Raw genomic sequence first — 16,449 nt, 5'->3', positions numbered from 1 at the left:
ATGCCTTCAATTTCATCAGTTACAATAAGTTACTACAATTTTATCTGTTTCATGCACTTAAGGATCATTATGTGGTTCATCAATCCCTACGAGTAAGGAGTGGTTACACTTTTGTTACAGATGGCAAGTAGTTTCCTAGTGGCAAAGAACTTCTTCAATCGATTATGAATCATAAAAGTCTTCAATTCTCAACAATCAAGTAGCACTAACCATAATGGCACAATTGCCAATGGTATGTCAAATGCTACAACGTTACAAGGACTCTCTACAAATAATGCCCAATGGATATGGCCATTACAGCTCATTTGACATCTAGTTTGTAATCAGGTATTTTTGTTTTTATTTCAAGGGAGGCAAACAATGTGGCTAACTCCCTTGTCAGGAGGGCCCGGTTCTTGACGTGTGGAACTGTTTGGCTCACTTTTATTCCATGGTTGAATGAAACTTATAATTCAGAATCCATGTGTACTATACGTTCTTATTAGTAAAGTTTTATTTACCAAAAAAAAAAATTGAATTGGAATATAGATAATGGGAAAGTGTTTATTGATCTCTTGTCTCATTCTTCAATTAAATCTCCTTTCACTAATTTGTTTTCTCTTTGTTTCAAATCTAGAGGTTTCTTCTTCAAACGTATCCTATTTTGGTTTGTGTAGAACACCCTAACAACTCCTTAAACACTTTTGAATGTGGTTATGACCTTTTGTTTCAAAGTTGTTTTTTTTTTTTTTATTTTTTGGTTTTGATTGAATTGGATAACATTTTGACAGACGATTCCATTGAGGTTGAAGCTAAAGGCCTTCTTAAGGGTTCTAAAAACAATTGCTTATAACTTAGGATGGTCTAATATTCATATTTGGAATACTTCATAGACTTCGCAAGAAATGACTATGGTGCCATTTACACATCCCTAGGGTTGAACTCCACTCATATTTTCTCACAACTTGTTTATTTTGTTCATACCAATATTTTTTTGTAATGAGGTGGATAATAAAATTTGTTCTTTCTTTCAAATGTTAGCTGCTAAAGCTTGTAGAACTAAGGTTTCAGATTCTATTTCCGGAATTATGGACAATGTAACCTTTCTTCTTTCTTAAGTTATTTATCTTTTTTCATCAAAAAAAATATATTCTAAATACACCTATTAAGATGTCATTCAAACACTCCCTTAATTAATGTAGCATTTTAATTCAGGGGTAAAAAATGTTTTTCAAAAAATTGAAACTTACTTAATTCAATAGTTACATGAAATAACATGATTTACCTTCACTTGAAGAAAAAAAATGTATTGTACTAAAAGGGCAAAGAAGTAAAATCATGGTTTTTTTTCTTCACCAATCCTAGTTACAACAAGATTTTTTCTATATTACCTAGGCTTTTTCAAACCAACTAAATTTGATCCAAAATTATTTAAAATCAAGTTACATGCGCTCAGCTCGACTGGGACTAGATTAAGGTTGAGGTTTCTCAACTCCAAGTTGGGATTGGTTGAGTTAGGGTTGGGATTTGTATTGTTGGACTAAAGATGGCTAAGATTCAAAGCAACCATACCAGAGTTGAACCATACCAAAATTGATTCCAAGTTAACAAAAATTATAATTTAAAGTAGAATCAATATGCTTCAATTGCACAATTTCATTAATCAACTTCTAGGCCACCAAAACCAAAAATGACCTTTATTTTGCATATGTAATCAATCATACGATCGCAATAATCACCAAAATCTCAACTCAAACACTTGGAATTATCTTTTTGTTGAAGGCTTTTGAAAGAGAAGAAGAAATGGTTTATGGTAGATTGATATACAAAGCTCAAGATGTGTTCTACTACCTTGATCTATTAAATCATTATTTTTTAGGATTAAGAATACTTTAAAAAATTAATAAAACACTTGAAGAGGGGTTTATTTTATTAATGATGTGCTAGTTTAAGACAATATAATATGTTATTTGAGATTGGGGAGAAGGCCTACTTGGAGTTTTCAAGTGCAGTTAATGGTCCTGTCGTTTGCCCTCAGGCTGGTGAGATTGGGCTCTCTCGTAGTTGTTCTCAGTGGCACCCCCCTCCGGTTGGTCAGATTGTTGTTAACTGTGATGCAGCTCTTATCAAGGATTCTGATAAAGGGGGGTTCGGTATTATTTTCCGAGATCACACTGGGAGATGCCTCAAGGCTCGTTCCATCCCCCATATTCTTGGTTCAGTTATTCAGGGGGAACTGCTAGCCATTCGCCATGCCCTCAATCTTGCTCTAGATTTGGGTGTTGATAACCTTCTAGTGCAATCGGATTGCAAGGATGCTATTTTGGTCATTGAGGAGAAGAAATCGCCGGATTGAGAAGTGGAAGGCCTAGTTGCTGATGTTGTTAGGCTAAAATCTTCTTTTGTTTCCATTTCTTTCTCTTTCGTTTCTAGGGCTATGAATAATGTTTCGGATGCCCTAGCCAGGAAGGCCCTGTCTCTTGAGTACTTGACAAATTGGCCAAACTCCATTAGGTGGCTTCAGGAACTTTGTGATTCTGAAGTGACTGGTTGTACTCACCCCCCTCCTCAATAAATTTCCCATTTACCAAAAAATATATATATATATATATATATATGTTATTTGAAGCCTAAATAGTTGAAACGAATTTTCTTAGGACCATCTTTCTAAGTAGATGTGGTCCATGTGAAGTGTTTGAACACAAACAAAGCCAATGGTCCCATGCACCTTTTCTGTAATCTGATAAAGATTCAAGCTTTTTGTCACATGTCCTATCAAGGAAGTCTGCTTTTTCTAAGGCATATGGAGTCTTCCTTCCTCTCCTTAGATTAACTATGTTTCAAGTCTTAAGGTCTCATCTCTAATGTATGTCTTCTATCTTTGTATTTTCATTGATTAAATTGAAGTTACCTTAAAGTAACAAAGTTGAAATTGTCAACCACTTTTTAAAAGCTTTATGTATTCACAAGGGAGAAAATAGATTGGGCTAAAATTCACTAAAAACTGCGAAAGTGTTCACTCACAACCCCCAAACAAGAAAGTGAAAAATGCATTGGGCTCCTCTGTAGCGCGACAGGGAGTGTAACGCACATCCAATGGCCCACAGCGCTTGGGCTCGCAGCCCATCACCCCTCCTGTGTGTTGGGCTACATGCCCAAGCACTCTAGGCCATCAGATGGTGCGCTACAAACCCTGTCACGCTACAAAGGGCCCAAATCCGTTAAAAATGAAGGAGACACTGAATTTTATATTGGTTCACGTTCACTTCCAAAGAGATACTCATACTTCTTGGTGTATCCATTAACATAGTTACTTTCCATGGGTGCAATCACAAACCCTTACACAATGTAGTTTTTTCGATGATTGACTACCAACCTTCACAACTGAACACCTTAGTGATTCTTTTGTGTAGGACACACCTTACATACAAGGACACTACAACAACTCTTGAAAAAGAGAAAATAAAATTCAAATTATGAACTAAGCAAAAATACAAGATAAAACACTTTCTCTGTAAAATCTCTAAACCAAGCCATAAAGGATTATCAGATTTAGCATTGGTATGTAATATATTACTCATCATCAATTAGGTCTTTGGAATCCCAATTTATAGCGAAGAAGATTCCCAAAACAAAAGATTCAATCTACAGAAAATTCTCTACAGACGTTCATCCTTAAGTATCAAGATCCTCTGTAGTATCGGTGAGGCGACGGTGCACATCCGACGGCACAGGAGAGGCCAGGTGGCACACATGGCACACATGGCCTCTGCTGTGCCTCGGAAGTCCATCAAGCAAAACGGTAAAAAATATAGCCATTGACTGTAATGGTAATATAAAAGGCTAAAAAGTGGTCGTGTCAAGTGTTACAGAGTATTCAGTTTCAGTAAGAAGAGGGAAGAAGACTTCTCTGAAACTAAAGAGGATCTGGCTCATATCCAGTGAGCCCAGTGCCCAGGGAGTGCCAGTGAGCATCAATAGGTTGGACGGGCCGGCTGGATGCGCAGGCACACATCCCAGCGCGCATCCAACCAGCCAGTTGTTGGATGCCCACTGGAGAGAGCACAGCGCAGGAGAGGAGCCCATTCCAACCGAAGAAAAACCCTATCTTATTATTGAATTTTTTTTGGGTAAAACCAAAAGATTAAACACTATTGAGAAATATCACCCTAGGACCAGCTCATGGGTCTCTCTTTAATTCGTCGAATGAACCAACGGAAAAAGCTATGTTCAGGCTGCTTCATGGATAACAAGTTTTATGTGCTAGGTGGGCAAAATGAAGAAAGGGTTAATCTCACCTGTGGGGAATTTATTCCAAACATGTTGGAGATTGCTCCAGTTATTAATCTTTTTCCTACTCTCCACCACTGGTTGCTGATGTGAACAACGAGCTCTATTCTTTACCAACTGAAAGTGTATTTGAAGAATAATTCCAGAGCAGAAAAAAGAATCCCCTCTGAGTGCTAATCAAAGTTGAGGATAATTATTTTTATTGGATTTATTTTCTTTTATATTAGCAATCAAACACCAAGAGAATCATTTTTTTTCTTTTCCATTCCATTTCCTTTTTTTTTTTTTTGGAATTATTTTCTTTTATTTTAGCAATCAGACACCAAAATAATCATTTTTTTTCTTTTCCATTCAATTTCTTTTTTCTTTTCTACCCTTTTCTATTCAACCAATCACATCATTTAGGCTGCGTTTGGAACCCTTTCTATTCTGGAACTATGTTCTTTTAGTAGTTTTTTTTTTTTTTTCATTTTAGTTTTGAACTATGTTATTTAGTTTAAATTAGGATTTTCATCCTCTACATTGCCCAATGCACCACACTTAAGAATCCAACCGTCCACCCAACACTTGACAAGATAAAAAGATGACACTGACCATGTTTTTACGGTTGGATTCTTAAGTTGGTGCACCGGGCAGTATAAATTTCCTTCCAAGAAGCATTTGGTAAACCTGTGCTAGAACTAGTTCCAGAACCAAAAAAAGAACAAATTCTTAACACTGTCATCAATAATTAGTAATTACAGAATTGTCATTACCATCATAAGTGACCTAAATAATTTTGTAAATATCATTACCATCCAAAGCAACATAACCAAAAATTACAAAAGTGTCATTATCATTCTATTTTTTTAAAATAATTATGAAAATGTCATTACATCTACGTAATTTGATAAAATAGCGGCATTTGTCTTAAATTACTATTAAACCAACTACACAAGCAAAGTGACAAGTTCTAAAAATTTATCAATGGTTGGTAGATAAGCTTCACTCAAAATTCAAAATTATCACTCAAAATTCAAAAATACCAGGCAACCGTCTATCAACCATTGAATTGAAATGAAATCCACATGACGGTTGTTGCCGCCGGAATCCTGCTCGATGATGTGGAGATCTACAAAAGGTAGAAGAGCACTGAAAAGACCCGGAGCGGACTCCAAGGGGGGATTCTCCGAAGCCAAAGTCAGTCCGACAGAACAATAAGTAGAGGAAGTACGAAAGAGTCAGAGTCAGAGTCAGTAATGGTGAGATGCCTTACCTGGGTCTTTTCGCCTACTATTTATAGTAGGGGAGTCCTCCAAGGCGGTTGTACTTTCGTAGTTCACTGTCACTGAAAGTCTCCCGAGGTTGTGTTGGAGTGGGACTGTTCCTCCCCCTTTGTGAACAATCTCCAACAGGTAGTGGTTATCTGTTGGCTACGTAGCTTGGTTGGATAGGGGTCAAGGTCCCCCTATCTTGTACAGCAAGATGGTGATGTCATTGTCATCATCTGCTCCGCACCGATAGTATCGATATCCACGTGTCTTCGTGTCATTGATCGGGGTCTGTTTGCCCCTATCAGCGGCCTATGGGTTGAGCGTAGCACGATGACCGCTCAACTCCATGCCGGAAAGGATCGAAATCGTTATACAGCTCCCGAACAAATCTAAAACTACAACTTCATTTGAATGTCAAGAAAAGAAAAAATTCCAAAGAAAAAAATGAATTTGAGCAGCATTGCATCATCATGTCTCATTATGTTTTTCCTTTTTGTTTTCTTTTCTTGGCATCCAAACGTAACCCCTGCACTAAAACCTTTCTCCTCAGAAACCTTCTTCACTGATCATTGCGAACACAAGCTCGAACACAGTTTCCTTCAAATCCAAGCTCCCACGCTACACCAAAACCTTCCTCTCTTACAAACCCATCTTCCTACCTCTTCTCCTTGCTCGGTTGTGCATCCAAACTTAGAGAAGAGAACCAGGTATGCGCGTCCATCTCTTTTGTCTCTCCTTCTCCCTCTATTTTTTTTACAACCACCCTAGTGGTTCTTCCCTCTTCTTTATCCCTCTGTTTTAGAGAGAGAGAGAGAGAGAGAGAGAGAGAGAGAGAAGATCGGGTAACCTCATTTGCAAGGTTATTGCGCAGCATGTAATTTTAAGATCTCGTTTTTTTAAAAGGGTTGAATCGTGGATTCTTTTTTGGCTTTCTTTGGTCGTGGATATGATCATGTTTGTGTTGTGGTTGAGATGGTCATGATTCAAGTTTCCCATTTGGTGGATGAATGGAAGAGGAGAGTTGTTACTTGTTTGAAATATTAAAATCAGGATTTTATCTCTTTAAGAGCTGGGTTGAGTTGATGAAGCGGTTTTGTTTGCTCTTGTATGTTGGGTTTGGGAATTTTTGATGATTTTCTGATTCACAAGGAAACCATTTGGACTTTGGGTTTGCTTCTGTTGTGAACTGTACATCCTACTGAACTTGAAGCATCCAGGTATGGCAGGTGTTGAGGTCTATCCATTTTTTGCATTCCCTAACCCAAGTTGCTTGGGGATTCATGGAATTAGGAAGGCAGGAACAAATCACTACACAGACAATGTCTCTATATTGTCATGTTCATATTTTGACATTTTTTAAGACCCATCTAAGTTAGAACCACTTATTGGCACCTCTTGATGAATCTGAATTTTATAGCTTGGGGTCCAACTGTAGGGTGGTTAAGTTGGCAGGTTACCTGTATCATTTAAAGTTTTATTACACATTGATTGATTAGATACGTCTTCTTTCCCTAGTTGAAACAGCTGGATTCAATTCCTTATAATCTGTTTATAGAGATCTTGAATTGTTGAACCATTAGGGTCCTTTCAAGAATTGTAAATCCTATATAAGCATACTTTATGTCTTTCTTCCTTTCTAATTGTTACACCACTAGATTTTTTTGTCCATAGATGGGGGACAGTGTTCTGTCTTTTGGTGCTTATGAACTTTAAGAGAAATGAACCTACACTAATAAGTTCTGCATATGGTGGTGATTTGTCCTTTTTCTGTTCTCAACTAGTATTATATTCAGGTCCTTTGTACAATATCTATGTCTGGGTTCCATACAATTCTATGCCTTCATCAATGTGGCTGTTGATTATGGTTGATGCACAATTCTCTTTACTTGGTATTGGTTCCTGCTGCAGTTCAAAGTGTTTACATTCATTACTTTTACACAATGGTCAATGCTACCAAAGGGCTGCTCATCTTATGGTAAATAAATCTTGAAATAAAACTTTGTCTTTTAAGTTCATTTGGTTTGCTCCTCCCCCTTTTGTCTATTTCAGTTGAGATAGAATTGTAAACTGATGTGAATTCTCTGTATCTTCTCTTGATAGGAGACTTTGTATTTATAATGTAAAGATAATTACAGTTGAGTATTTGAAAATTCAAAAAATGAGAGAGAGAGAGAGAGAGAGAGATCAGATTTGTTACAGATAGAGATTATCTCAACAACTAAGAGAGAACAGAGGGGTCATCTCGCAGACTTGGTCAGCTTGCTCCCGTTGGATTTGTAGAATTCAAATTCACATTGAAATGTTATAGTTAATAAGATGATAAATAAAAAAGGTCATCACATTCTGATCATGTATGATGGGGCCTGACCTCTTTAGACGCTGGGCAGTATATTTGCTCATCAACCAGGAACACACATCTTTGGGACATATCTTGGATGGCTCGAAGCCTCAGTATTAGCACCAGTCAAATAGTCCCAAGGCCCTAGTCAATTCTGTGTGTTGAATTTTGGGCTGGGTGGGTTAAACTTCTTGGACATGGTTGGTTCTTTTGCAACCCTGAACACGGAATGTTGGGGGTTATCCTCTGTTGTCCATGCCAGAAATTACTGCACTGGATATGTTGGATGTACTTCGTATGGTTAAACATGAAAACAGTATAAACCTATCCTTCAATGAGTTGTAGAGCATATTTCATGACATGGTAGATGGAATGATGTTTTCAATTCTACATTGATGAATTAGGATTATATCTGATTCTTCCTGTCAACAAAGTCCTTCTTGACAAGGTAGTTGGATATTTTTTGTTGGTAGACTCATGGCGGAGAATTATTATGTCTTGGAATGGAATTGGGAAAGGATGAGTGGAAGTATGGGGGTTTGGAATGGAAAGAGTACAGAATCACCATTCTTTCAGACATGCCTTTTTATTTGTGTGTGTGTTTCTTTTCTTTCATGATGTTCTTACTGTTCTGGGTAAGATGAATATCCTTCTTTGTTTTGGAAATGGTGAAAACAACCTTGCTTTAACTGGTTAGCTGCTGCCCCAAGCAGACTTTCTGTAATGGCTTCTTGATGGCAAGTTTGTAATCTTATTGATGACAGAAGAAATAGACTATTGGATATATGTATTTTAGCATTCATATGGTGCTACCAATATCACTCTTGACTTAACCCAATGATCCAATTGAGATCTTCACTCTACAGAATTCCACCGAGTTTGATAGTCTAGCATCAACTGGCTTGAGAGGTTATATATTTATTTCTTGGCATAAAAGAGATTTCATGAATATTGTTGTTCAGTTCATTTCTATCGTATATGCATGATTGGAGAGACTCTATCGGTTCATTTCTATCAAAAAGATATTGAATAGAGAGATTTTATGATTGTGCCTAGTTCAATTGACATGAGAGGCTGTATGTTGTTGGAACTAGTCATTTGAAATAAAATACATGTAGGTTAGGATGCTAGATACCAGCAACGAAGGACAAATGTGTACATGCTATGGATTCTTTTTTAGAGGCTCACAATGCTTTGAATCTTAATTGAAATTTATTAGAAACTCTATCGGGTATTCTCTTTGAAGCAAGGTTTGTAACAATGTCTCATGGTTACTTGTAAATTCTAAACTCAATTTGATGGATCTTTAGCTCAAATTGGTAGAGCACCTAGAACATGAGCATGTCTCAAGCATGTTCTAAGGGAATGGTGCTTCGGATTTCAAACCCTCAGTTGCGATTGGCTTCAAGGGATGCTTAATAAGTTCTGTCATATCTTGGTAGTCAACCAATAATTCTAATTTACATGTTACAAAATAAATAAATACTTTTTTGAAACAGAAACAAAAATAAATACGTCCGACTAAAAAGTACTTTTTGGAGCAGAAATAAAAAACAAGTACTTTAGTAGCATACTGTTAAATTTCATAACCGGATGAGATTCTATATGGATTAATGAGCTTAAAGTCAAACCATCAACCTTGGATTGTGAGGATAATGGCAGCCTTAATTGCAATTCCGTTTTGCGAAGTGATTCTGAGTTGGAAGTGTTTTCCCTGATCTCACTGCAAAAGTGATCTTTGCATGTTGCTGATGTGTCAACTGTGCGCTACTTCGATTTTTTGTTTTTGGGTTTCAAAATCAATTCATTCGTTGGAAAACCCAAATATGTAACAAGGCAATTTCTTGATCCCGCTTTGCAAAAGTGATCATAAGGTGAAAGTGTTTTTTCTGTAAAAGTAATCATGCTCACTGTTGATGTGTCAATAACTCTACTTTGATTAATTTTTTTTGGATTTTAATCAATTGACATTTTGGAACACCGAAATATGTAGCAAGACAATTTTCCAATCCCGTTCTGAAAAAGTGATCCTGAGGTGTAAGTGTTTTTCTGATTTCGCTCTGCAAAAGTGATTATGCATGCTGCTGAAGTGCTGATGTATCAACAACATTGCTTTGATTTTTTTAATTTTTACTTTTGGATTTTAGAATCAATTGGTCAAAATATGTAATTAGGCAATTTTCCTGATCTGGCTTTGGAAAATTGGTCAAGAGGTGGAAGCGTTTTTTCCTCTTAGCAAAAGTGATCTTGCACATAGCTGATGTGTCAAAACTTAAAACCCTGCTTTGATTAATTTTTTTGGATTTCAAAATCAGTTGAATTGTTGAAACATCAAAATAATTTTCTTGATCCCGCTCTAGAAAAAATTAATTCTTAGATGGAAATGCTTTTTCTGACCTCACTTTGCAAAAGTGATCCTGCACGTTGCGGATGTGTCAAAACCTTATTTTGATGTTTTATTTTTTATTTTTGGGGGTTTCAAAGTCAATTGAATTGTTGAAATACCAACATATGTAACAAGGCAATTTTCCTGATACCACTCTGAAAAAATGATCCTGAGGTGGAAGTGTTTTTGCCTGATTTCTCTCTGCAAAAGTGACTATATACGTTGCTAATGTGTCAACAACCTTGCTTTTTTGATATTTTTTTTAAAAAAAATTTCAAAATTGACTTGTTGAAACACCAAATATGTAACAAGGTAATTTTTTTGATCCCGCTCTGGAAAAGTGATCCTTAGGTGGAAGTGCTTATCTTTTGTTCAATAATATAACTTTTAGGGAGAACAAAGTTATAATGCCGAACATGATAATGGGCACTATATTCATAATTATTTGGGTTAAGTGTGAGCACAATGGCTTTTACGTAATTATTGGTTGATGGTAAGAAGTGATATTGTAAAATGTCTGTCAAACATTGTTTCTGTCCTTTTTCCATTCTTGAAATACTTTTAGAACAGTTTTTACCAAATGTTGTTTATGTTCCATCAAAACGTTCTCACAGAAGATAATGGAATGAAAGTGCAACCAAATGGGGCCCAGTCACCATGCAGAAATCGGGGAATTGAACCAGAGCAACTAAATACTGATAAGCTCCACTCCATTGAATTTTTCATTAATCAAAGTGAGAATTAGGAATCAAATTCAATTGATTGCGATCCGATTCAACTGGAATTGGATCACTGATTCCTCGAACTTTGTTGTGTTCCCCTATGCCCTCTCACAAGGGGCTGCGAAATGACCAAGCGACCTCCTATTAGATGACCTGTGCATTGTCCCATTGGCTGGAGCATTGGAGCACGCTACACACAAACGATCCTTAGTGACCATCATGAGTTAATTTTTTATAATAAATAAAAGGGAAAAAGATTGCTATGCTCTCATAGTGCAATTTTTTCTTGCATAGATTTAAAATATATATATATATATATTTTTTTTCTCTCTTCTACTTTAAATATATAGGTCCCATGTGTATGATATTTTTCTCAAGACAACTATTGGTGTAGGTTGATAGTATAGGAAAGCTTCTCCCTAAATAAAAAATGAGAAAAATATTCCCTTGTTTAATGTACATCTTCTCATAGGATTTTTTTAATGAACAAGAAATTGTTGTTTGATTGTGTAACGCTTGTACAAATGCGGGGGTCAATGAGAACACACACATAAGCATCAACAAAGAAATCATTTTTTATTTCATGGGGGGCAAGGTAGTACTTTCATGCGTTCCTATGTATGGGCATAGAAACCACGTGACTAAGTTGCATTTTTTTTTTCTTTTTTTAATTCATTTTTTCTCTCTCAAACCATCACTAGTCCCACTGTCATTAATATATAGGGAAAAAGAACTTTATCTGGGAGTGTGGCCTACTCCAACACTCCCATGAGTCTATCTATCTCCTCCCCACATGAAAAGACACCTCTACCCCTTTATTTTGAAGAAGAGAGATATAGACAGATGGGAGTGCTGACGTAGCGTAGAAAGCCCTCCTCATAAAAAATAATAGAAACCATGGGCTCCTCGGATAACCATGGGCTCCTGAGTCCTGACTGACTCCTGTTTTATGGTTTTTCTTCATTCATAGCCTGCATTCCATGCGAGGTTCATGAATCATGAATGTTTATTGAAATGCTCCCCCCATCCCCCACCACTCCACACCCCATAATAAACAGAAGAAACAGAGAGGGCAGAACCCAATAAATAAAACAAAAGACACACGTGTCAGGATAAGGATGAGTAGACGATCAAGACAGAGAACCCCCCCCACTTGGCCACTTGTCAGCATTGGATGCAGTCTTGATCCCTTGGACCTTTAGGTCACTGTACATTTCTTCATACAACAAAAAGAAAAAGATTCCTTTTTAGCTGTACCCATGCTGCCGTCCTGCACGTTCTCCACCTCCTTCCAAGCTATTTAATTGAGAAAAAAAAAAAAAAAACCTCTTAGATCAGTCTTTGACTAATTAGTCTAAGGTTTAGGATTTTTTTGTAAATTAATTAGCTTAATTTATCTTCAAAACCTTACCCTCACATCATTTGATGCTGATATTTTCTTATAAAAAAACCAAAGAAAGACAGAGGGAATTCTTCCAAGAAGGAAAAAGATAAAATGGCTCGTGTGCACGTCTGTTGTGTTTATTATGTGTTTGTTTCTTTTGCCAAGCAGTCATGCTGGACGAATATCTAGAAGTGATGGTAATTAATAAAATACTTATTAAGTAAAGGGAATGGAAGTGGGATTTTAAAATATAAAAATAAAACTTTCGATAATCATTATTTTATATGATTATCTTATTAATTTCAAAATTTTGTTTAAATATATCTTTATTAAATATGAATATATGATAAGAAATTTAAGTAGTTTATACAATCATATTAGATAATGATTACCATTAATGTTTCCTGCATAAATTTAAAAATTTTCATTTACTTTTCTTTTTATTTTCTTTGCAGCCAAACACAGCTGGTAAAGAAAAGTTTTCCTAAAATTCTGGATACCCGTGCTTTCTCACAATCTCTCTTCTCTTTGATAATCCTCTTGTTTTCTCAATCTCTCTCTCCTCCATAGTAATCCTCTGACACTCTTTTCTCTGATTCTTACTGTTGAAATCGATTTACATTTGCCCTTGATGTGGCATGGAAAACCATTCCCACTCTAGCTTCGTGAGAAACCTCCTCTTAATAATCTCAATTGAGAACTCGAGACAAAATAATAAAAGTCTATTGTTTGATATGAGGAAAATGAGTTAAACTAGTGCTTTTTAATGAAGGGACTTGGTTTACTATACGACGTATAAGAGAATCGTTTCCATATGGTCCCAGTATTTTCCACTTGTTGGCATACATTTTGCATAAAGGAATAAGGCTCTAGGTCCCCCCTCAGATGCTAAGTTACGAGGCTAACAAATGTTGCTTATCGTCCGAGATTGAATCCTAGCTACACCTTTTGTAATATGTGCCTCACTTTTATGTAATGTATGTTGCACGTGTCTTACATCCTTGCATTGATTCTATTATTATTTATTCTACCAAAAAAATATATATATTATATATTAATTGTAGATCAATTTCTTTGGACCCCAAAAAATAATTAAAACACGAGTATGTCTTCGGATAACCAATTTGGAGGAAGGCACAAGGGATACAAAAAGTAGGGTAGGGAGAACATATTGCACAAGAGGCAGTGCACTTCGGTGTACTGAAGCAATAATTGATAATAGGTATGAACTAATACAAACAAAGACTTTACCACTTGAACTAGTTGACACCTTTCAAATAGAAAGTGTTTTAAGGCGTTATACTAAATTGGGTAGATACCTAGGCGTGTTCACCCATTGCTCCAGACACTTGTGTAGAGACCATGCGACCAAGTAGAGATCTCTTGCCTTAAAAAAATTAAGAAATGGATGGCTTTTGGGTTTTGCAAATTTTAAAGCACAAACAACTTATTACCGAATTAATCTAAAGCCAATTTTTTTTCTCTTTTAACAAATTTTGATTGATTTTTCAAATTTGAAACGAATTAAATATGGATCATTCTTCCTTTGAATTATTCTTCAATTCAAATTTGTCAGCAACTCAATGCCTTAGAATGTTTTTTTTTTTTTTGATAGAAATACCTTAGAATGTTTAAACACTATCTCATGGTGCATTTGACTTCCTCTTACCAGGCATGCCTAAAAGAGAGACTAGGCCACTAGATTTTCATTCCCATTTTATTATTACTAACACACTTTTAGGGGATAATTATCTTTCTATGAGCCATATCTATGAATTTGCTCATAAGGCCATAGTTTTCTACTACATGGATACATGCTTCCCGGAGTATTATGGTCATTGGATACCTAATATGTATTTTTTATTAGTCACATATCAATTTTTTGCGATCCATCCAATCATTGCATTGATCTTTCCTTTTTGTATTTTTAATGATCCAACTATTCTCAAGTATTGATAAAGAGAGGGTTTCCCCCCCCCCCCCCCCAATGCCGGTATAGGATAGAAGTTGCACCCAACACCAATGGTTGTTCTGAAAAAAAATTATCATTCACATGGAACCCACATATTCAAAATTAAAGGAAAAATAATATTAAAAAAAACCCATGTAAGATAAAAATTGCATTATAATATCATATGTTATGTTGAAACTTAGGATTAAAGGTCGTGGACAGAAATTGATAACTTGCATTCATGGCGACCATAAAGATCTCTCTCTTCTATTTTATCAATATTATTACTATTAATATTTGTAAGGGATAATGTTCTTTGTCCAAGAGCATGGTTTATGCCAGTGTCTCCATATATCTATCTATCTCCTCTACCCTGAAATGACATCTCTACCCCTATTGAAGAGGAGAGAGATAGACCCTGAGAATGTTGGCGTCGGCCACAAGATTTTATGTTTTTTTTTTTTTTAACTCAAACCCTATTTAAAACCGATTGATGATGGTTTGTGAGCAAATCTTCCTTTTTTATTGTTTCCACCTTGTCTTTAAGAATATAGTATTGAACTCTCTTTCTGATCCTTCCTCGGATTGTCCTTGGCGGATCGCTGCGATAATACGAGATTGCAGAATTCTGGCATCACATTTTGGTCAAGCTATATTTGTTCATGCCCTCCGCGAGGCCAATTCAGTGGCTGATCAGCTCGCTTCTCTTGGACCGTTCTCTCAGACTTCTTCCTTTTGGCATCACTCCCCACCCCCTGATTGTATTCTTCTTCAGTTGTTCTCTGACTCGTCTGGAACATTGTTCCAGCGTTAATAAAATTTCATTATGAAAAAAAAAGAATATAGTATTGAACTACAGTCATGTGATCTCAAAATCTTTGACCAAGGAGATAGGCAATATTTATAATAAGTAAGTGGAAATGTATATTTTAATTATTTGATATTATCAGATTCGTTTGGTTTCAAATTTAAAAATAAAAAAATTACAATATATAAGTTTAGGAATAAAATTTTCCTTCACCACATCATCTTAGGGTTTACAAACTTTTATAGAATTTAGTGTGTTTACCAAACTACCCTCTTGATACTCTCTTCTGCGCATTTGAAAGCCATGCAAGGAATAAAAACTCAATCCTAAGTTTATTAGGGATATTAGATCAAAGGAATGTTATTTATCCATTCAAAATAATACAAAAAGGAAAAGAGGATGATGAGTTGCATGATGGGAACCTTTGAGGTGGCATAGTGAGTGTTCTTTGTTCACTTCTCAGTGCACCTTCGGCATGTGTTTGGTTTGATTACCTTAAGCTTTTAAAAGCAAATGAGTCAAGTTTGGAATCAAAGATCAAGTGCCAAGCACTAATGTAATTATATGAAAATATCAACTTCATCAATTTTGGGATCTTTCCCATGTGATGAGGAAAGACCTTGAAACACACACACCTAACTCTTATCTACCTACAATATTATAACATTTCTACCTAATCCTAATTGAATAATGATATTTTTCTAGCTTATTCTCTATTTGATTTCCTAGGTTACAAGTACTTATCTTGTTTAAGAAAAAGGTTGAAGTCACTTTCTTGACTTAAAGTAATTTTCCAAATATGAAATTAAGAGATAAAATGGAGTTTGATATGCTATTGTAGCTTTGAGAACAACAAGTGCTTCTAAAGAATTTTTTGTTGGCTCTTGTATAATTAAGGGACATAATGGTTCTGTTTGGATTTCCTGTGATGAGATATAGTAGAATATCGTCAGTATTACAGGAGTAGGGCTAGTTTGATTTGGTAGTTTGTACAAACATGACACTTTTTATACAAGTGCTTGGCTTTTTTATTCGGGTTCCACTATTCTCCTTTACTTTTTACAAAAGTTCCAAAATTCCACTTTTATCGTGATTCGCCTTTTCTTTACTCGTCTTATTCAAGTTAATCCTTTTTTTTTTTTGAAAAGAAAATAAGAGATCGCTATCTGGTCGAAGGCACCAACGCGGAGAGCATTTGGTTCACTTGCGGTTAGCAGTAATTTTGTATAGTCCTGTGTCTGACGACAAGAACCATGCAATTAATTAGTGTTATTTTTCCTAAAAAATAAAAGAAAAAAGAGAAAATATGGTCCAAAGCAAATGTACCACCAAGATCAT

This window comes from Telopea speciosissima, chromosome 2 (genome assembly GCF_018873765.1).
Source record: "Telopea speciosissima isolate NSW1024214 ecotype Mountain lineage chromosome 2, Tspe_v1, whole genome shotgun sequence".
Classification (NCBI taxonomy): Eukaryota; Viridiplantae; Streptophyta; class Magnoliopsida; order Proteales; family Proteaceae; genus Telopea; species Telopea speciosissima.
Note: the sequence above shows the minus strand (reverse complement) of the source record.